Below are 23,154 nucleotides of genomic sequence, written 5' to 3'. Positions count from 1 at the left end.
CCGAGGCCATCCTGGACACAAAATGCAGAGAGAAAAGTCTGTGCTACTGCCTTCCAGTCACCCTAATTACAGTTATAGACGAGCTGCTCTCCAGGTCTATGCATTGGGCCTGCGATCACCTTGCCACTCACCCTAATCTGAATTTGTGTTTTCAGACTTCTCTACCAAAACCATGGCACACATGCCCTCAGGATGGGGTCTCTGGATCAACACCACAGGACTATCCCTCCCATCCACAAGGAAACTGCCCATCACAGTTGCCCAAACCTTCTATATTAGGAGAAATCTGCAAGGACCCTGGGCCTACCCCAATATTGATGGCCGCTCTGAACACAAATGCACAGTCTGAAACACCCTGATTACCTACATCCTAGCAGACTGCCAAAACAATGGTCCTGAATCAGATTGGTGCATCTGACATGCCCCTAGGACATCATTGGAAACCTAGAATCGGTTTTCAGACATCTGTCCTCAAAGGCCTGTTCTGGAATGCAAACTTATGATACAACATGTGGTCCCTGGGCCACACAACAGAACATCTCCTGTCGCCAGAAGGAAACCATGCCGTTCCATCTGTGCCAAAGCCCAGGGTAGTAGAATCATCCACAGCACCTTGGCCACCAGCACATTCTATGATCTCCCTGGTAACAAACCAGCATTGTGGCCCATCAGCAACAGATTCCATGTCAATTCAAGGACATGGTACTTCGCTCCACAGACGCAGAACAAACCAGCCATGTTCCTCAGCTGAAATGGTCAATGGAGTTGAGCTTTCCAGGCATCCATGCGGTAGAGCTCTGCTAGCCATATTTTCCACATGGGGGACCCTGGAGCAAATAAACCAGTCTCCACCGTTCCAGAAGAATGAAGCCTTGCTGTTTGGAGCAGCTCATAAGCCTCAACGTGAAAACCCATCCATGGCCTCTTGACGCCACCGCTCCATTTGTCAGTCATCATAGATAAAAACTCCGTGTGAGCAAGTATCTGACATCTGCCCTTACTCAGGTGCTGGATATCTCGAATAAGCTGCTGCACATAGGAACTGCCTTCCACTTGGCCCTGAACTGAACCGAAGCTTGTGTTTACAATTCCATCCTCACCCGACTGCTCCCTCTTGATAGGGAATTCTGGAGCCACAATGCAGCATTCTGTCTTCCCTATAGAAAGAAGTCCCTGGTGAGTGTGGCCAGAAACCCCACATGAGGATCAATCTGCTCAGCCCTTGAGTGAGCCCCGATTTATAGGTTGCCCTGGCCACTACTGCTGTGTCTGACAAAGCCTGAGCCCCAACCTAATGTCAGTCACCAGAGAGTGGGTCCCACATGTAGCATTTGGGATTTCCATGGCCCAAGTACGTCATCTCTACCCATCCTTGGTATTCAGGCACCTGTCTGCAGACCATTGCTGGAATCCCCGCCAACTGGGAAACCTGAAGCACAATAGAGATCTCCTCCTCCCTCATGGCAGGAAACTTGGCTATTGGGTTGAGTGTCCAACCTCCAAAGGGGGAGCCAGTTACAACATCAATGAGACCACGTTCATTTCTGAGGTCCGCCATGGGCCCAAACAGGCATTGTCACCCTCAGCCTGAGCATGCTTTCAAAGAATCCCTCAGTTGCACCATCATGATCCCGCATTGCAGGCCTCATACGTTCATAGGCCCAAATCCTAACACTTGGTGGGATTTCCCAGATGCCCAGGACCAGAGCCCAACTCTGGAATCCCTGTTTCAGGGCACCACTAACATGGAAAACTGCACTCGTCCCTTCCCCGAAAAAGCCACCAAACAATGGAGAGCCGCCAGGATCCACAGAGAGGAAAATACGCCCATGGACCCATGAGACCACACCTGCATTCTGAGGCCATCCTGGACACACAATCCAGAGAGAAAGCCTGTGCTTCTGCCTTCCAGTCACCCTAATCAAAGTTTCTGAGAAGCTGCCCTCCAGGTCTATGCATTGGGCCTGTGATCACATCCCCACTAACCCTAACCCGAATTTGTGCTTCCAGGCTTCTCTCCCAAAACCATGGATCACATGCCCACCAGAATGGGATCTCTGGAGCCACACCACAGAATTCTGGCTGCCATCGGCAAGGACACTGTGCATATCAGAGTTTCCCAAACCCTCAAGATTAGGAGAAGCCTGTAAGGCCTGTGAGCCCACCCCAATATTGCCTGCCACTCTGGATGCAAATGCGCAGTCTGAAATACCCTGATAACCTACATCCAGGGAGACATTCAAGTCAATGATCGTGAGTTAGAAGATTGAAACTGAAATGCTCCTAGGCCCTCAATGGAACCCCATTAGGTTATCAGGCATCTGTCCTCAGAGGCCTGTTCTGGAATACCAATTTATGACACATCATGTGGTCCCTGAGCCACACAACAGAACATCTCCTGTCCCCAGAAGGATACCGTGCTCTTCGACCTTTGCCAATACCTCAGGGTAGGAGAATCCTGCATGGCACCTTAGCGATCAGCATATTCTAAGATCCCCCTGGTAATAGACCAGCATTTTGACCCATCTGAAAGAGATTCCATGTCAACTCAAGGCCTTGGTACTTCGCCACGGAGCCACCAGAAAACACCTGCCATGTTCCTCAGCTGCAATGGTCAATAGAGGTGTGCTTTCCAGGCATCCATGACAGAGAGCTATGCTTCAAAAACTTTCACATGGGGGAACCTAGAGCAAAAAAAAACAGACTTGACCTGCCCAGTAGAAGGAAAACTTGAGGTTTCCAACAAAGCCTGAGCCCCGAATGAGTTCCAGCAACCAGAGAGTGGGCCCCGTATCTAGCATTTGGCATGGTCATGGCCAAAGTACGTCATCTCTACCCATCCTTGGTATTCAGGCACCTGTCTCCACACTTTTGCTGGAATCCCTGCCAATGGGGAAACCTGAAACACAGTAGATAACTCATCTTTCCCCATAGCAATAAACCTGGCTGTTGTGATGGGCAGCCACAAAGGGGGAGCCTGTTACAATACCAATGAGACCACGCCCACTCCTGAGGGCCGCCCTTGGAACAAACAGGCATTGTGACCCTCAGCCTGAGCATGCTTTCAAACAATCCCTCTCAGTTGCACCACCATGATCCTGCATTGCAGGCCTTATATACCTCTAGGCACAAATCTAAAACTTGGTGAGATTATCCAGGTTCCCAGCCACTGAGCCCGTCTCTGAAATCCCTGTTTTGGGGCACCCCTAAGCTGGAAAACAGCACTCTTTCCTTCCCCAAAAAAGCCACCAAACTATGGGGAGCCACCAGGATCCATAGAGAGGAAAAGTCTCCCATGAACCCATGAGGAAACACCTGCATTCTGAGGCCATCCTGGACACACAATCCAGAGAGAAAAGCCTGTGCTACCACCTTCCAGTCACCCTAATTACAGTTCCAACCGCCTTCCAGTTACCCTAATTACAGTTCCAGACGAGCTGCCCTCCAGGTCTTTGCATTGGACTTGCGATCACATCGCCACTAACCCCAATCCGAATTTGTGTTTTCAGACTTCTCTCCCAAAACCATGGCACACATTGCACACCCTTCCAGGATGGGGGTCTCTGGATCCACACCTCAGGACTGTCCCTGCCCCCCGCCAGTCACAGTAGCCCAAATCTTCTAGATTAGGACACACCTGCCAGACCCCTGACAATATACCTACATCCAGGCAGACAGCCAAATCAATGATCCTGAGTCAGAATAGTGAACCTATTATGCCCCTAGGGCGTCATTGGAACCATATATTTGGTTTTCAGACATCTGTCCTCAGAGGCCTGTTCTGGAATGCGAACTTATGATACAATATGTGGTCCCTGGTCCACACAACAGAACATCTCCTGTCCCCAGAAAGAAACCGTGCCCTTCCATCTGTGCCAAAGTCAAGGGTAGTAGAATCCTGCACAGCACCTTAGCCACCAGCACATTCTAAGATCTTCCTGGTAACAAACCAGCATTGTGGCCCATCTGCTAGAGATTCCATGTCAACTCAAGGACTTGGTACTTCGTCCAGAGACACCAGAACGAACCTGCCATGTTCATCAGCTGTAATGGTAAGTGGAGTTGAGCTGTCTAGGCATCCATGCGGTAGAGCTATGCTACCCAACCTTTCCACATGGGGTACCCTGGAGCAAGTAAATCAGACTCCACCTGTCCAGTAGACCAAAACCTTGCTGTTTGGAGCAGCATGAAAGCCTCAACGTGAAAACCCCTCCATGGCCTCTTGACGCCACCTCTCCATTTCTCAGTCATCATAGACACAAACTCCAGTGTGAGCAAATAACTGACATTTGCCCTTACTCAGGAGCTGGATATCTCGAATAAGCCACTGCACATAGGAACTGCCACCGCTTGGCCCTGAATTGAACCGTAGCTTGTGTTTACAATTCCATCCTCACCCGACTGGTCTCCACGCTCTCTTGATAGGGAATTCTGGAGCCACAACGCTGCATTCTGCCTTTGCCATAGAAAGAAGAAGGGCCTGGTGAGTCTGCACAGAAACCTCACATGAGGATCATTCTGCTCGGCCCTCAAGGGTACCCCGATTTATAGGCTGCCCTGGCCACAAGTGCTGTGTCTGACAGAGCCTGAGCACCGACCTAGTGTGAGCCACCCAGAGTTTGGGACCATATCCAGCAGGTTAGTGCAGCCATGGCCCAAGTACATCCTCTCTACCCATCCTTGGTATTCATGCACCTGTCTCCAGACCTTTGCTGGAATCCCTTCCAATGGGGGAGCCTGAAGCACAATAGGGAACTGCTCCTTCCCCATAGCAGGAATCCTGGCTGTTGGGATGGGTGTCCAAACCTCAGAGTGGGAGCCAGCTGCATGGCCAATGGTACCACGTTCACTCGTGAGGGACACCCTGGGCACAAGCAGGCATTGTGACCCACAGCCTAAGAGTGCTTTTAAATAAGCCCTCTCAGTTGCACCACCAGGATCCCTCAATACAGCCCTCGTACACCCCTCGGCCCGAATCCTAATCCTTGGTTGTGTTTCTTGGTGCCCAGTCACAGAGGCCATCTCTGAAATCCGTTTTGGGGCACCCATAAGAAAGAAAACAGCACTCTTCCTTTCACCAAATGGGCACCAAAATATTGGGAGCCAATAGGATCCTTAGAGAGGAAAAATGTTCCATGGACCCTTGAGACCACACCTGCATTCCGAGGCAATCTTGGACACACAATCCAGATACAAAAGCCTATGATACTGCCATCAGGTTACCCTAATTACAGTTCCTGATCAGCTGCCCTCCAGGTCTATGCACTGTGCCTGCGATCACCTCACCACTAACCCTAAACCGAGTTTGTGTTAGCAGACTACTCACCCAAAACCATGGTTCACATGCCCTCCAGGATGGGATCTTTGGAGCCCACTACAGGCCTGGACATGCCATCCCCAAGAATTGTGCCCATCACAGTTACCAAAAACCTTCTGATTAAGAGAAATCTGCAAGACCCCTGAACCCAACCCACTATTAGAGGCCTCTCTGGAAGCACATGCGCAGTATGAAACACCCTGATCAATTGAATCCACGCAGACACACAAGTCAATGGTATTGAGTCAGATAATTGAACCTTACATGCCCCTTGGACCTCATTGGAACCCTAGATTAGGTTTGATGTATCTGTCCTCAGAGGCCTGTTCTGGAATACCAACTCGTGATACAACATGTGGTCCCTGAGCAACACAACAGAACATCTCCTATCCCCAGAAGGAAATGGGGCTCTTCGACCTGTGCCAAACCCTCAGGGTTGGAGAATCCTGCATGACCCCTTAGCCACCACAACATTCCTAGATCTCCCTGGTAACAAACCAACACTGTGACCCATGGGCAAGAGATTCCAAGTCAACTCAAGGCATTGGCACTTCACTCAAGAGCCACCAGAATGAACCTGCCATGTTCTTCAGCTGCAATTGTCAATGGAGTTGTGCTTTCCAGGCATCCATGTCGGAGAGCTATGCTACCCAAACTTTCCACATGGGGGACCCGGAGCAAACTAAGCAGACTCCACCAATCCAGTAAAAGGAAACCTTGCTATTTGGAGCATCTCACAATCCTCAGCGTGGGAAATCCTCCATGGACTCTTGACACAACCTCTCCATTTGTAGGTCATCATACACTAACTCCAGTGTGAGCAAACATCTGACAACTGCCCTTACTCAGGTGATGGACGTCTCGAATCAGCCACTGCACATTGGAACTGCCTTCCCCTTAGCAATGAATTTAACCGAGCATGTGTATACAATTCCATCCTCACCCGACTGGTCCCCAAGTCCTCTTGATAGCGGATTCTGGAACCATGATGCAGCATTCTGCCATCCCCATAGAAAAAAGAAGTGCCTGGTGATTCTGTCGAAAATCCCCACATGAGGATCAATCTACTTGGCCTTCAAGGGAGCCCCGATTTATAGGCTGCCCTGGCCACTAGGGCTGTGTTGGACAGAGCCTGAGCCCAAGCCTTCTGTCAGCCACCCAGAGAGGGGTTCCCATACCCAGCATGTGAGACCAGCCATGGCCCAAGTCCGTCATCTCTACACATCCTTGGTATTCAGGCACCTGTGCCAGAACTTTGCTGGAATCCCTGCCTGTGAGGGAACCTGAAGCACAATAGAGAAATCCTCCTTCCATATGGCAGGAAACCTGGTTGTTGGAATGTGTGTCCAACACTCACAACGAGAGCCAGTTCCATGGCCAATGATACCACGCCCACTCTTGAGGGCCACTCTGGGCACAAACATGCACTGTGACCCTCATTTTGAGCATGCTTTCAAACAAACACTCTCAGTTGCACCACCAGCATCTCGCATTGCAGGCCTGGTACGCCCCTAGGCCCAAATCCTAACCTTTGCTGGAGTTTTCCAGACACCAAGACTCAGAGCCCGTCTCTGGAATCTCGGCTTTGAGGCACCCCTAAGATGGAAAACAGTACTCTTCCATTCTCTGAAAATGCCACCAAATTAAGGGGAGCCTCCAGGATCCTTAGAGAAAAAAATTCTTCCATGGACCCATGAGACCACACCTGCATTCCGAGGCCATCCTGGACACCCAATTCAGAGAGAAAAGCCTATGAAACCGCATTCAGTCACCCTACAGTTCCTGACGAGCTGCCCTCACGGTCAATGCATTGGCCTTGTGAACACATTGCCAATAACCATCACCCAAATTTGTGTTTCCAGACTTCTCTCATGGCTCACATGCCCTCCAGGATGATTTCTGTGGAGCCACACCACAGGACTGTGCCTGCCATCACCATGGAAACTGTGCTTGTCATAGTTGCCCATACTTTCCAGATTAGGAGAACCCTGCAAGGACCCTGAGCCTACCACAATATTGGCGGCTGCTCTGGATGCAAATTCGTAGGTGAAACAACCTGATTACCTACATTCAGGCACAGTTAAGTCTACGTCCTGAGTCAGAAGATTGAAAGTTTCATGCCCTTAGGACCTTATTGGAACCTTAGATTAGGTTCTCAGGCAACTGTCCTCAGAGGCCTGTTCTGGAATACCAACTTATGATACAACATGTGCACCCTGAGCCACACAACAGAACATCCCGTTCCCAAAAAGAAACCGTGCACTTCAACCTGTGCCTAACCCTCAGGGTAGGAGAATCCTGCACAGCACCTTAGCCACCAGAACATTCTAAGATCTCCCTGGTAACAAACCAGCATTGTGGCCCATCTGCTAGAGATTCCATGTCCACTCCTGGCCTTGGTACTTCACCCCAGAGTCACCAGAATGAACATGCCATGTTCCTCAGCTGCAATGGGCAGTGGAGTTGTGCTTTCCAGGCATCCATGCGGAAGAGCTCTGCTACCCAATCTTTCCAAATATGGGACCCTGGAGCAAACAAACCAGAGTCCACCTGTACAGTAGAGAAAAATCTTGCTGTTTGTAGCATCTCCATAGCCTCAGCATGGGAAATCGTCCATGGCCTCTTGACGTCACCCCCCCCATTTGTCAGTCTTCATAGACACAAACTTCAGTGTGAGCAAATATCTGACTTCTGCTTTTACTCAGGTGCTGGATATCTCAAATAAGCCACTGCACATTGGAACTGCCTTCCAATTGGCTCTGAATTGAACCATGGCTTTTGTTTACAACTCCATCTTCACCCTACTCATCTCCGATGCCACTTGATAGGGAATTATACAGCCACAGCACTACATTCTGCCTTGCCCATAGAAAGATGTGCCTGGTGAGACTGCCCAGAAACCCCAAATGAGGATCAATCTGCTTTCCCCTCGAGGGAACCCCAATTTATAGGCTACCCTGGTCACTAGTTCTTTGTCTGACAGAGCCTGAGATCCGACCTAGTGTCAGCCACCCAGAGAGCAGTTCCCATATCTAGCATGTGCGATGGGCCATGTCCCAATCCATAAACTTTACCCATCCTTTGTATTCATGCACCTGTCTCCAGACCATTGCTGGGATCCCTGACATTGGGGGAACCTGAAGCACAATAGAGAAGTGCTCCTTCCCCATGGCAGGAAATCTGGCTGCCCAGGACAAACAGGGGCAATCTGAGCCCATCTGAGCATCTACCTGCACTCAGACCTGTAGGCTGATGTCCCCAGAGGTAAATTGGAACGAACAGGCTCCTAGACCCTAATTGGATCCATTGCTTTGGTTTCCAGGCATCTCTCTTCAGAAGCCTGGATTCCAATACCAGCATATGGCTGTTTCTTGAGGCACCCATCAGAACAAATCTCGTCTCCACAAGGGAAACTTGTCCTTTGGAGATGTCTCAAAGCCTCTGGTTAGAAGAACCCTTCAGGGCCCCAGTGCCAACGCTTCATTCCAAGGTGTCCATGGACACAAACCCACATTAGGACCCATCCACAGAAGAGTCCATTTCAACTCAGCCCCCTCGGTTGCTCCCGCAGAGCCAGTATATCAAACCGTTCTATTCGCTAGGACACAATTGGAATGCGAGGTGGGCTGCCGAGGCATCCATCCTTAGATCTCTGCCCTGGCGTCTTTCCGTTTGGGATGTACTGGAGCTATCCAACAGGTCTCAATTGTTGATCAGAAGGAATCCTTGTGGTTTGGAGCATCTCACAACTCCCATCGTGGGTAAACCTCCATGGCCTCAAGATGCTGTCCCCTTCATGAAGGGGCCAGAATGAACAGAAAATCGACCCTGATTCTAGGTCTGAACTTCACCCTGATTTCAGATGCATGAAATCCCAATTCAGATCTGCAGAGGGTGCCTGCCATGCCCTCGCCCAGAAACCTATGCCTAACATGTGGTCTCAGACTTCCGTCCTCACACTCCTCGCCCACAAGGTATCCAGTTTGGGAATTGCAGAGCCACAAGGAAGCACTCTGCCTACCGTCCAGAAGAAAAATGTTGCCCTTGGGGCTATCCAGAAATGCCAAATGAGGATCAACCTGCACGGCACTCGACTATACCCCAATTATACAATCTACCCTGGGCACTAATGCCCTGTCTGACACAGCCCAAGCCTGAACCTCCCAAACAACACCCAGACAGCTGGCTCCACACTGAGCACATCGGACCCGCCATGGCCTTAGGTCGTCATGTCTTCCCAACCTTGGTTTTCAGACTTCACAACCTAGACCTTATCTCCAATCACTGCCCAGGGGTGAATGAGATGCAGAAATCAGAAATACTACTTCCCCATGGCAAGAATACATGTGGTTGGCATGTTGTCCAATGTTTAGTGTAGGAGAAACCTTTGTGCACCATGAGTCCCCACCCATGCTTGAGCACCATGAGGGGGCATAAACACACATTGTGACCCTCAGCGTGAGTTCTGTCCTCAAAGAAGGCCTCTCAGTTGATGGACCATTAGAAGGAATATTGGGCTTGCCATGACCCTAGGCCTCAATTTTAACCATGGTTTGGGTTGTCCAGTCACCCCTCCCCAGGGCTCTGCTCTGGAATCCCTCTTTTGGTGGGACACCTGAGGTAACAAAACTGAAAGGACTCCTCCCATCCCACAGATAGACCCAAGACAATTGGGATCAGGCCAAATCCACAGAGAGGAAGACTCATCCATGGCCCATGAGGCCTCCTTGACATTCCACGGCCATCGTTGAAACAAAATACTGAGACAAAAGACTTAGCAAGCACCTCAAACTCGCTCTTTCTTCATATCCCAAAGAGTTATCCTCAAAGTCTGTAGATCAGTCCTGCCATACCTACGTCCCCAAACCTAAGCTGAGTTTGTGTTTTCAGACTTCTGTGCCCACAGTCCTCGACCACACCCCCTCCAGGCTGGGGCCCCTGGAGCCACACATCAGGTCTGTGCCTGCCCACTCCACGGGAATTCTGCCTTTTCCACTGTCCATAATAATACAAATTAGGAGAAACTTCCAAAGTCCCCAAGGCCATCCCAATGGTATAGGCCTCCCAGACAAACATGGGTGGTCTGACACCATCTGAGCAACTACCTCCACTCATAGCATAGACAGATGTCGCCAGAGAAGAAGATTGAACTCGAGACCCTAATCGGGGTCTCCGATTAGGGCCTAGATTGAACCCTAGGCCCTAATCGGATCCACTGCTGTGGTTTCCAGGTATCTCTCCTCAGAGGCCTGGTTTCCAATACCAAAATATGCAGGTTTCCTGAGGCATCAATTAGAACGAATCTTGTCTCCACATGGGAAACTTGCTCTTTGGAGTTGTCTCAAAATCTCCGGTTAGGAGACTCCTTCAGGGCCCCGGTGCCACAGCCCCTTCCAAGGTCTCCATGGACACAAACCCACATTTGGACCCACCCGCAGGAGAGTCCATTTCAACTCAGCCCCCTTGGTTGCTTCCCCCAGAGCCAGCAGATCAAACCTGTCTTGTTGAGAGGAGACAATTGGAATGTGAGGTGGGCTGCTTAGACATCCATCCTTAGAATCCTGCTCTGGCGTCATTACGTATGGGACGTGCTGGAGCCATCCAACAGGTCTCAAATGTCCTGCAGAAGGAATCCTTGCATTTTGGAGCATCTCACAAATCCTTGCATTTTGGAGCATCTCACAACTCCCAACGTGGGAAAACATCGATGGCATTGTGATTCCCACCCCCCTTTATGAAGGGGAAATCATGGACAGGAACCCCAAAATGAGCCAACGTCTGATCCTCACCCTGACTTCAGAACATGAGATCTCAATTCAGCTCTGTAGAGTGTGCAGGCCTTGTCCTCGCCCTGAAACCTATGTCTAGCTTGTGTTCTCAGACTTCCGTCCTCAGACTCCTGGCCCCCAAGCCCTCAAGTTTGGCAATTCCGGACCCACAAGCAGCACTCTTCCTGCACTCCAGAACAAAATTGTTGCCCTATGGAGCTTCCCAGACACCCCAAGTGAGGATAGACCTACACGGCACTCTACTGTACCCAAATTATATAGTCTAACCTGGGCACTAATACAATGTCTGACACAGCCTGAGCCAGGACCTCCTGACCAACACCCAGAAAGCTGACCACACACTGAGCACATCGGACACATCCTGGCCTTATCTTGTCATCTCTTCCCAACCAAGCTTTTCAGACTTTATAACTTAGACCTTAACTCAATACCCTGCCAAGTGGCGAACGTGATGAACAAATCAGAATTCCTCCTTACCCATGGCAAGAAACCTTGTGGTTGGCATGTTGTGCAACGTTCAGTGTAGGAGAATCCAGTGTTCACCCTGAGGCCCTGCTGATGCTTGAGTGCTGTGAGGGCATAAACATGCATTGTGACCCTCAGCGTGAGTCCTGTCCTCTAGTAAGTCCTCTCAGTGGCTGGACCATTAGACGTCATAATGGGCTTGCCATGCCCCTAGGCCCCAATTTATAACCAGATTTATGGTTGTCCAGTCGCCCCTCCCCAGGGCTCTGCTCTGGAATCCTTCTTTTGGTGGGAACCCTAAGGTTAATAAAACAAAACGGACTCCTCCCTTTCCACAGAATGGCCCCAAACTCTTGGGATCGGGCCAAATTCCCAGAGAGGAAGACTCGTCCATTGCCCATGAGGTCACCCAGACATCCCACAGCCATAGGTGACACAATATCCAGAGACAAAAGCCTGAGCAAGAGCCTCACACTCGCCCTTTGCTCATATCCCGAAGAGTTGTCCTCACAGTCTATAGATCAGTCCTGCCATACCTACGACCCGAAACCTAAGCCGAGTTTGTTTTTAGACAGCCCTGGCCCACACACCCTACAGGCTCAGGCCCCTAGTGTAAAATCTGAGGACTGTACCTACCCTCTCCAAGGTAATTCTGCCCATTCCATTGGCCACAAACCTACAAATAGGATAAAGCTCCAAAGTCCCCAAGGCCACCCCAATAATGTTGGCTGCCCAGGACAAACAGGGGTAGTCTGAACCCATCTAAGCACCCACCTGCACTCAGACCTGTAGACAGATGTCCCCAGAGGTAAATTGGAATGAACAGGACCCTAGGCCCTAATTGGATCCATTGCTTTGGTTTCCAGGCATCTCTCCTCAGAGGCCTAGAATCCAATAACAGCATATGGCTGTTTCATGAGGCACCCATCAGAAGAAATCTCGACTCTACATGGAAACTTGCGCATTGGAACTGTGTCAAACCCTATGGTTAGGAGAACCCTTCAGGGCTCCCGTGCCACCGCCTCATTCAAAGGACTCCATGGACACAAACCCACATTAGGACCCATCCGCAGGAGAGTCCATTTCAACTCAGCCCCTTTGGATGCTCCCCCATAGCCAGCAGATCTAATCTTTCTTGTCTCTAGGAGACAATTGGAATGAGAGGCTGGCTGCCGAGCCATCCATACTTAGAACTCTGCTCAGAACAGTTCTGTATGGGAAGTCCTGGAGCCATCAAACAGGTCTCAATAGTCCCGCTGAAGAATCTTTGCAGTTTGGAGCATCACACAACTCCCATCGTGGGAAAACCTCCATGGCCTTGTGATACAGCACCCCCCTTCATGAAGTGTCCATCAGGGACAAAAACTCCAACCTGAGTGATCGTCTGATCCTCGCCCTGACTTCAGATGTACGAGATGTCGATGCAGCTCTGCAGAGTGTGCCTGTTGTGCCCTCGCCCAGAAACGTAAGCCTAGTTTGTGTTCTCAGACTTCCGTCCTCACACTCCTGGCCCACAAGTGCTCCAGTTTGGCAATTCCAGAACTATAATGCAGCACTCTGCCTGCCCTCCAGAAGAAAAACATTGTCCTCTGGGGCTACCCAGACACCACAAATGAACATCAACCTGCATGCCACTTGACTGTACCCCAATTATACAGGCTTCCCTGGGCCTTAATGCCCTTTCTGACACAGCCTGAGCCTGGACCTCCTGGCCCTCACCCAGCCAGCTGGCCGCACACTGAGCACATCAGACCCGCCATGGTCTTAGGTCATCATTTCTTCCCAACCTGGCTTTTCAGGGTTCAGAATCTAGACCTTATCCCCAATCGCTGCCCAGGGCTGAACATGATGCAGAAATCAGAACTCCTTCCCCATGGCAAGAAACCTTGTGGTTGGCATGTTGTCCAACGTTCAGTGTAGTTGATACCAGTGTGGCCCATGAAGCACCACAAATTCTTGACGACTGCGTTGGTCACAAACACGCATTGTGACCCTCAGCGTGAGCCCAGTCCTCAAGTAAGGCCTCTCAGTGGCTGGAACAAGAGACAGCATATTGGGCTTGCCATGCCCCGAGGCCACAAATTTTAACCATATTTCAGGCTGTCTATTCTCCCCTCTCCAGGGCTCTGCTTTGGAATCCTTCTTGTGGTGGGACACCTGAGAACAAAACTGAAAGCACTCCTCCCATCCCACAGATTGACCCAAAACAATAGGGATCAAGCCAAATTCACAGAGAGGAAGACTCATCCATGGCCCATGAGGCCTCCCCAACATTCCACGGCCATCGTTGACACAAATCCAGAGACAAAAGCATGAGCAAGCGCCTCACACTCGCTCTTTCTTCATATCCAGAAGAGTTATCCTCACAGTCTGTAGATTTGGCCTGCCATACCTATGTCCCCAAACCTAAGCTGAGTTTGTGTTTTCAACCTTCTGTCCCCACAGTCCTGGCCCACACACACTCCAGGCTGGGGCCCCTGGAGCCACATATCAGGACTGTGCCTGCCCAGTCCACCAGAATTCTGCCCATTCCATTGTCCATAATCGTACAAATTAGGAGAAACCTCCAAAGTCCCCGAGGCCATCACAATAGTGTAGGCCAACCTGGCACTAACTTGGGCCATCTGACACCAGCTGAGCATCTACCTACACTCATAACGTAAATGTATGTCCCCAGAGAAGAAGATTGAACTGGACAGGTCCCTAGGCTCTAAACGGATCCATTGCTTTGGTTTCCAGGTGTATCTCCTCAGAGGCCTGGTTTCCAATATCAGCATATGCGGGTTTCCTGAGGCACACATCAGAACAAATCTTGTCTCCACATGGGAAACTTGTCCTTTGGAGATGTCCCAAAACCTCCGGTTAGGAGAATCCTTCAGAGCCCATGTGCCACCGCCCCATTCCAGGGTCTCCATGGACACAAACCCACATTAAGACCCATCCGCAGGAGAGTCCATTTCAAATCAGCCCCCTCAGTTGCTCCCGCAGATCCAGCAGATCTAACCTGTCTTGTCACTAGGAGACACTTGGAATGAGAGGCGGGCTGCCCAGACATTCTTGCTTAGAATACTGCTCAGAATCATTCTGTATGGGAACTCCTGGAGTCAACCAATAGGTCTCAATAGTCCCATAGAAGAATCTTTGCGGTTTGGAGCATCTCACAACTCCCATCGTGGGAAAACCTCCATGGCCATGAGATGCTGCCCTCTTCATGAAGTGGCCAGAATGGGCATAAATTCAAACCTGAGCCTAGGTTTGAACCTCGACCTGACTTCAGATGCATGATATCCCGATTCATATCTGCAGAGGGTGCCTGCCGTGCCCTCGCCCAGAAACCTATGCCTAACATGTGTCCTCAGACTTCCATCTTCACACTCCTCACCCACAAGGCATCCAGTTTGGGAATTCCGGAGCCACAATGCAGCACTCTGCCTGCCCTCCAGAAGAAAAATGTTGCCCTTGGGGCTACCCAGAAACGCCAAATGAGGATCTAGCTGCACGGCACTCGACTATACCCCAATTATACAATCTACCCTGGGCACTAATGCCCTGTCTGACACAGCCCAAGCCTGAACCTCCCAAACAACACCCAGACAGCTGGCTCCACACTGAGCACATCGGACTCGCCATGGCCTTAGTTCGTCATCTCTTCCCAGCCTCGGTTTTCAGACTTCACAACCTAGACCTTATCTCCAATCACTGCCCAGGGGTGAATGAGATGCAGAAATCAGAAATACTACTTCCTCATGGCAAGAATACATGTGGTCGGCATGTTGTCCAATGTTAAGTGTAAGTGAAACCAGCGTGCACCACGAGTCCCCACCCATGCTTGAGCGCCATGAGGGAATAAACACACATTGTGACCCTCAGCATGAGTTCTGTCCTCAAAGAAGGCCTCTCAGTTGATGGACCATTAGAAGGAATATTGGGCTTGCCATGACCCTAGGCCTCAATTTTAACCATGGTTTGGGTTGTCCAGTCACCCCTCCCCAGGGCTCTGCTCTGGAATCCCTCTTTAGGTGGGACACCTGAGGTAACAAAACTGAAAGGACTCCTCCCATTCCACAGATAGACCCAAAACAATTAGGATCGGGCCAAATCCACAGAGAGGAAGACACGTCCATGACCATGAGGCCTCCCCGACATTCCACGGCCATCGCTGACACAAAATCCAGGGACAAAAGCCAGAGCAAGTGCTACACTCGCCCTGTTATCATATCCCAAAGGTTTCTCCTAATTGTTTGTAGATCAGTACTGCCATACCTACGTCGCCAAACCTAAGCTGAGTTCATATTTTCAGACATCTGTCCCCACAGTCCTGGCCCACACACCCTCCAGGCTGGGGCCCCTGGAGCCACACATCAGGTCTGTGCCTGCCCACTCCACCGGAATTCTGCCCATTCCATTGTCCATAATTGTACAATTTAGGAGAAACCTCCAAAGTCCCCAAGGCCATCCCAATAGCATAGGCCGCCTGGACAAACAGGGCCGGTCTGACACAAGCTGAGGAACTACCTCCACTCATACCATAGACAGATGTCGCCAGAGAAGAAGATTGAACCGGAGAGGACCCTAGGACCTAATCAGATCCATTGCTGTGGTTTCCAAGTATCTCTTCTCAGAGGCCTGGTTTCCAATACCAGCATATAGCGGTTTCCTGAGGCACCAATTAGAACAAATCTTGTCTTCACATGGAAAACATGCTCTTGGGAGTTGTCTCAAAATCTCTGGTTAGGAGGATCCTTCAGGGCCCTGGGGCTACCACTCCTTCAAATGTCCTCATGGACACAAACACACATTAGGATCCATCCTCAGGAGAGTCCATTTCAACTCAGCCCCCATGGTTGCTCCCACAGAGCCATCAGATCGAGCCTGTCTTGTTGCTAGGAGACAATTGGAATGTGAGGCGGGCTGCCCAGGCATCCATCCTTAGAACGCTGCTCTGGAGTCATTCCATATGGGACGTCCTGGAGCCGTCCAACAGGTCTCAGCTTTCCCTCATAAGGAATCCTTGCAGTTTAGAGCATCCCACAACTCCCAATGTGGGAAAACCTCCATGGCCTCGAGATTCCACCCCCTTCATGAAGCGGCCATCATGGACAGAAACTCCATCCTGAGCCAAAGTCTGATCCTCATCCTGACTTCAGATGCACGAGATTTTGATTCAGATCTTCAGAGGGTGCCTGCCGTACCCTGCCCAGAAACCTAAGTCTAGCTTATGTTCTCAGACTTCCATCCTCACACTCCTGGCCCCGATGCCCTCAAGATTGGCAATTCCGACCGACCATGCAGCACTCTGCCTGCCCTCCAGAAGAAAAATGTGGCCCTAATGAGCTTCCCTGACATGTTAAATGAGGATGAACCTACACAGCACTCGACTGTATCCAAATTATATCGCTAACCTCGGCACTAATGTGCTGTCTGACACAGCCTGAGCCCGGACCTCCTGACCAACACCCAGACAGCTGACCGTACACTGAGCACATCGGACCTGCCATGGTCTTAGGTTATAATCTGTTCCCTATCTCGGTTTTCAGGCTTCAGAACTTAGACCTTATCTCCAATCACTGACCAGGGGTGAACGTGATGCAGAAATCAGAATTCTTCCTTCCCCATGGCAAGAAACCTTGTGGTTGGCGTGTTCTCCAAAGTTCAGTGTAGGAGAAACCAGCATGGCCCATGAGTTCCCGCCCATGCTTGAGGGCTGCGTTGGGCACAAACATGCATTGTGAACCTCTGTGTGAGCCCTGTCATCAAGTAAGACCTCTCAGTGGCTGGACCAAGGTCCCTCATATGGGGATTGCCATGCCCTAGGCCTCCAATCTTAACCAGAGTTCGGGTTGTCCAGTCGCTCCTCCCCAGGGCTCTGCTCTGGAATCCCTATTTTAGTGGCACACCTGAGGTAAAAAATCAGAACGGACTCCTCCCATCCAACAGAATGACCCCAAAATCTTGGGATCGGGCCAAATCCCCAGAGAGGGAGACTCGTCCATGGCCCATCAGGCCACCGCGACATTCTACGGCCTTCAGTGACTCAAAATCCAGAGACAAAAGCCTGAGCAAGTGCCTCACACTCACCCTTTGTTCATATCCTGAAGAGTTCTCCTCAAGGTCTGTAGATTGGGCCTCCCATACCTACGTCCCCAAACCTAAGCCGAGTTTCTGTTTTCAGACTTCTGTCAGACAGCTCTGACCCACATACCCTCCATGCTTGGGCCCCTGGAGCCACACCACACTACTATGCCTTCCCTCCCCAAAGGAATTCTTCTCATTTCATTGGCCACAAACTTGCAAATTAGGAGAAACCTCCAAAGTCACAGAGGCCATCCCAATAGTGTAGACTGCCCAGGACGAACAGGGGCGATCTGACACCAGCTGAGGAACTACCTCCACTCAGACCCGTAGACAGATGACCTGAGAGAAGAAGATTAAACCGGCCAGGACCCTTGGCCCTAATCAGATCCATTGCTTTGGTTTCCAAGCATATCTCCTCAGAGTTCTGGTTTCCAATACCAGCATATGGGGAGATATTGAAGCACCAATGAGAAAAAGTCTTGTCTCCCAATGGGAACCTTGCTCATTGGAGCTGTGTCAAATCCCCCAGTTAGAAGAATCCTTCAGGGTCCTGGTGGCACGGCCCCATTTCAATGTCTCCATGGACACAATCCCACATTATGACCCGTCCTTAGGAGAATCCATTTCAACTCAGCCCCCTCAGTTGCTACGCCATAGCCAGTAATCAAACATGTCCTGTCACTAGGAGACAATTGGAATGCGAGGCGGGCTGCCCAGGCATCCAACCTTAGAACCCTGCTCTGGAATTGTTCCATATGGGATGTCCTGTCGCCATCCAACAGGTTTCAACTGACCCGCAGAAAATCTTTGTGGTTTGGAGCATCTCACTTCTCCCACCATGGGAAAACCCCCATGGCGTCGTGATGAACCCCTGTCATGAAGGGGCCATCATGGACAGAATCTCCTACCTGAGCCAACGTCTGAAACAAGCTCTGACTTCAGATGCACGAAATTTCGATTCAGCTCTGCAGAGTGTGCCTGCCATGTCCTCACCCCGAAACCAAAGCCAAGCTTGTGTTCTCAGACTTATGTCTTCACACTCCTGGCCCCAAAGCCCTCCAGTTTGGCAATTCCGGAGCCAGAATGCAGCCCTCTGCCTGCCCTCCAAAAGAAAAACTTTGCCCTATGGGTCTACTAAGAAACCCCAAATGATTATCTTCTGCACGCCACTTGACTGTACCCCAATTATACATCCTATCTGGGCATGAATGCCCTGTCTGGCACAGCCTGAGTGCAGACCTCCTGAATGACACCTAGAAAGCTGGCCCCAAACTAAACACATTGGACCCTCCATGGACTTAGGGCATCATGTCTTCCCAACCTTGGTTTTCTGGCTTCAGAACCTAGACCTTATCTCAAATTAGTGCCCAGAGGTGAACTTGATGCAGAAATCAGAACTCCTCCTTCCCCATGCTAAGAAACCTTGAGGTTGGCATGTCTAATGTTCAGTGTAGGAGAAACCTGCATGCTCAATGAGGCCCCTCCCAATATTGAGGGCAGCCTTGGGCACAAACACGCATTGTGACCCTCAGCGTGAGTCCACTATTCAAGTAACACTTCTCAGTGGCTGGACCAAGAGCCCGCATATGGGGCTTGCCATGCCCATAGGCCCCCAGGCCTAACCAGAGGGTGGGTATTCCAGTTGTCTGTACCCAGTGTTCTGATCCAGAATCCCTCTATTGGGGGGAAACATGGGGCAGAAAACAGGACTCCTCCCTTCCCACATAATGACCCCAAGCTCTTGGGAGCTGGGCAAATCACCAGAGAGTGAGACTCTTCCACGGCCCATGAGGCCACACCTACATTAAACGATCATCATGAATACAACATCCTGAGACATAAACCTGAACGACCGCCTCTCATTCGCCCTACTTTATAATCACGATGAACTCCCCTCATGGACTATAGATCACTCCTGCCATAGACGTGGCCCCAAACCTCAGCCGAGTTTGTGTTTTTGGATATCTGCCCCCACAGCCCTGGCCCACATAGCCTCCAGGCTGGGGCTTCTGGAGCCACATCACAGGACTGTCCTGCTATTTCCTAGGATACTGTGCCCATTCCATTGTCCACAACCCCACAGAATAGGAGAAACGCCAAGGCTCCTGGGGACATCCCACTACTGTAAGCTGCCCTGGACAAACAGGGGCATCCTGACACAAGCGGAGCAACTACCTCCACGCAGACACACAGACAGATGTCTGCAGAGACAGAAGATTGAACCGGACAGGCCCCTAGGCCCTAATCTGAACTCTTGCTTTGGTTTCCAGGTGTCACTCCTCAGAGCCTGGGTTCGATGACCAGCATACGGGGCTTTCCTGAGGCACCAAACAGAACACCTCTCGTCTCCATATGGGAAGCTTCCTGGTTGGAGCTGTGTCAAACCCTTTGGTTTGGAGAATCCTGCAGAGTCCCTGAGCCACCGCCACATTCCAAGGTCTCCATGGCCACCAACCCACATGATGACTCATCCTCAGGAGAGTCCATTTCAACTCAGTCCTCTGGGTAGCTCGCCCAAGAGCCCATAGATTGAGGCTGCCTTGCCCAGAGAAGCCACTGGGAATGTGAGGTGGCATTTCCAGGCATCCATGCTTAGACCCCTTCTCTCGAGTCTTTCTGTAGGGATCATCCTAGAGCCATCCAATAGGACTCAACTGTCCTGCAGAAGGAAACCTTGAGGTTTAGAGCAGCTCACAACTCCCAGCGTGGGGAAACCTCCCTGGCTTCATGACACTTCCACCCCCTTAAGGAAGGGGCCATTATGGACATAAACTCCAGCTTGAGGCAATGTCTGATACTCTCCCTGACCTCAGATGCAGGAGATCTCGATTCAGCCTCTACAGAGTGGGCCTGCTGTGCCCTCGGCCCCAAACCTAATGCTAGCTTGTGTTTTCAGACTTCCTTCCTCACACACTTGGCAAACAAGCCCTCCAGACTGGGAATTCCGGAACCACAACCCAGCCCTCTGCCTGCCCACCAGAAGAAAAACGTTGCCCTAAGGGTCTCTCCAGAAACCTCATTTGAGGATCAACCTGCTTGGGCCTCATCCCCAATTGGATAGGCTGACACAGCCTGAGGCCAGACATCCCGACAGACAAGGAGACAGCTGGCCACACACCCAGCACATCGGACATGCCATGGCCTTACTCTGTCATCTCTTCCCAACCTGGGTTTTCAGGCACCTGAACATAGACATTTTATCAAATCCTGGCACACGTGGGTACCTGAAGCACAAATCAGAACTTCTCCTTCCCCATGTCTGTAAAGCTTGCTGTTGGCATGGAGTCACACCTTCAGGGTAGGAAAAACCTTCATGACCCCTGAGGCCAAGCCCAAACTTGAGTGCCTTCTTGGTTACAAACTCGTATTGTGACCGTCAGCATGAGCCCCATGTCGAAGTAAGGCCTCTCAGGGCCTGGACCAAGAGCTCGCATATGGGGCTTGCCAAACCCCTATGATCCCAATCCTTCACAGAGTTCGAGTTTTCCATTCGCTCATACCCAGGACTGTGATCTGGAGTCCCTCTCCTGGAAGAACACCTGAGCCAGACAACAGGACTCCACCCTTCCCACAAAATGACCCCAAAATCTTTGGAGCTGGCCCAAGTCCTCAGAGAGGGAGACTCTTCCATAGCCCCTGAGGCCACCCCTACATTCCACGGCTATGGGGGACAAAATATCCAGAGACAAGAGCTTGTACGACTGCCTCCCTTTAGTCCGTCTTTCATAAGCCGAGGATCTCCCCTCACGGTTTGTGGATCCGGCCTGCCATACCCTCAGCGCCACACCTAAGCTGAGTTTGTGTTTTCAGTCTTCTGTGCCCATAGCCCGGACTCACACACCCTCCAGGCTAGGGCCTATGGAGGCACACCAAAGGACTGTGCCTGTCCTCTCCAAGAAAACTGTGCCCAATCCATTGGCCACAACCCTACAGATTAGGAGAAACCTTTAAAGCCTCCGAGTCCATGCCAACAGTTTAGGCTACCCTGGACTGAGAGGGGCACTCTGACACAAGCTGAGCAACTATCTCCACTTAGGCACTCAGACAGTGTCCCCAGAGACAGAAGATTGAAACAGACAGGCACCTAGACCCTAATCTGAACCCTAGCTTTGGTTTCCAGGTGTCTCTCCTCAGAGAACTGGTTTGAAGACCAGCACCTGGGACTTTTCTGAGGCACCATACAGAACCTCTCTCATCTCCAAATGGGGAGCTTTTTTATTGGATCTGTATCAAACCCTTCAGTTAGGCGAATTTTTCAAGGTCCCTGAGCCACCAGCACATTCCAAGGTTTCCATGGACACAAACACACATTATGACCCATCCTCAGGAGTGTCCATTTCAACTCACCTACCGGTTAGCTCTCCCCAGAGCCAAAGTTCAAACATATCTTATCACAAAAAGCCAATGGGAATGAGAGGTATGCTGTACAGGCATCCATCCTTCAAGCCCTGCTCTTCAGTCCTTCCATATAGGACATCCTGGAGCCATTCAACAGGACTCGACTGTCCAGCAGATGGAAACCTCGTGGTTTGGAGCAATGCACAAACTAGCGTATGTGCTGGTGTCTCAGGTACTGTGCAGGATTCTCCAATCCTGAGGGCTTGGCACAGGTCGAAGAGCAAGTTTTCCTTCTGGGGGCAGGAGATATTCCATTGTGTGGCTCAGGGACCACATGTTGTATCCTAAGTTGGTATTCCAGAACAGGACCCTGAGGACAGATGCCTGAAAACCTAATCTAGGGTTCCAATGAGGTCCTAGGGGCATGTAGGTTCAATCTTCTAACCCAGGAACATTGAATTGACTGTCTGCTTGGATGTAGGAAATTGGGGTGTTTCAGACTGGCATTTGCGTCCAGCGCTGCCGACAATATTGGTGGAGGCTCAGGGGCTTGCGTGTTTCTCCTAAACTGGAAGGTTTGGGCAGCTTTGACGGGCACAGTTTCCTTGGGGATGGCAGGCACAGTCCTGTGGTGTGGATCCAGAGACCTTACCCTGGAGGGCATATGATCCATGGTTTTGGGAGAGAAGTCTCGAAACACAAACGCAGGTTAGGGTTAGTGGAAAGATGATCACAGACCCAATGTGTAGACCTGGAGTGCAGCTCATCAGGAACTGTAATTAGGGTGACTGGAAGGCAGTTGTACAGGTTTTTCTCTCTAGATTGTGTGTCCAGGATGGCCTCGGAATGCAGGTGTGTTCTCATGGGTCCATGGGAGACTTTTCCTCTCTATGGATCCGGGCGGCTCTCCATAGCTTGGTGGCTTTTTCGGGGAAGGGAAGAGTGCTGTTTTCCATCTTATGGGTGCCCCAAAACAGGGATTCCAGATACGGGCTCTGGTTCTGGGTGTCTGGGACTTCCCATAGGGGAGTACGATGCCTGCAATGCGGGATCATGATGGTACAACTGAGAGGGATTCTTTGCAAGCATGCTCAGGCTGATGGTCACAATGCCTGTTTGCTCCCATGGCGGCCCTCAGGAGTGGGCGTGTTCTCACTGGTATGGTATCTG

This window comes from Neovison vison, chromosome 4 (genome assembly GCF_020171115.1).
Source record: "Neovison vison isolate M4711 chromosome 4, ASM_NN_V1, whole genome shotgun sequence".
NCBI lineage: Eukaryota > Metazoa > Chordata > Mammalia > Carnivora > Mustelidae > Neogale > Neogale vison.
Note: the sequence above shows the minus strand (reverse complement) of the source record.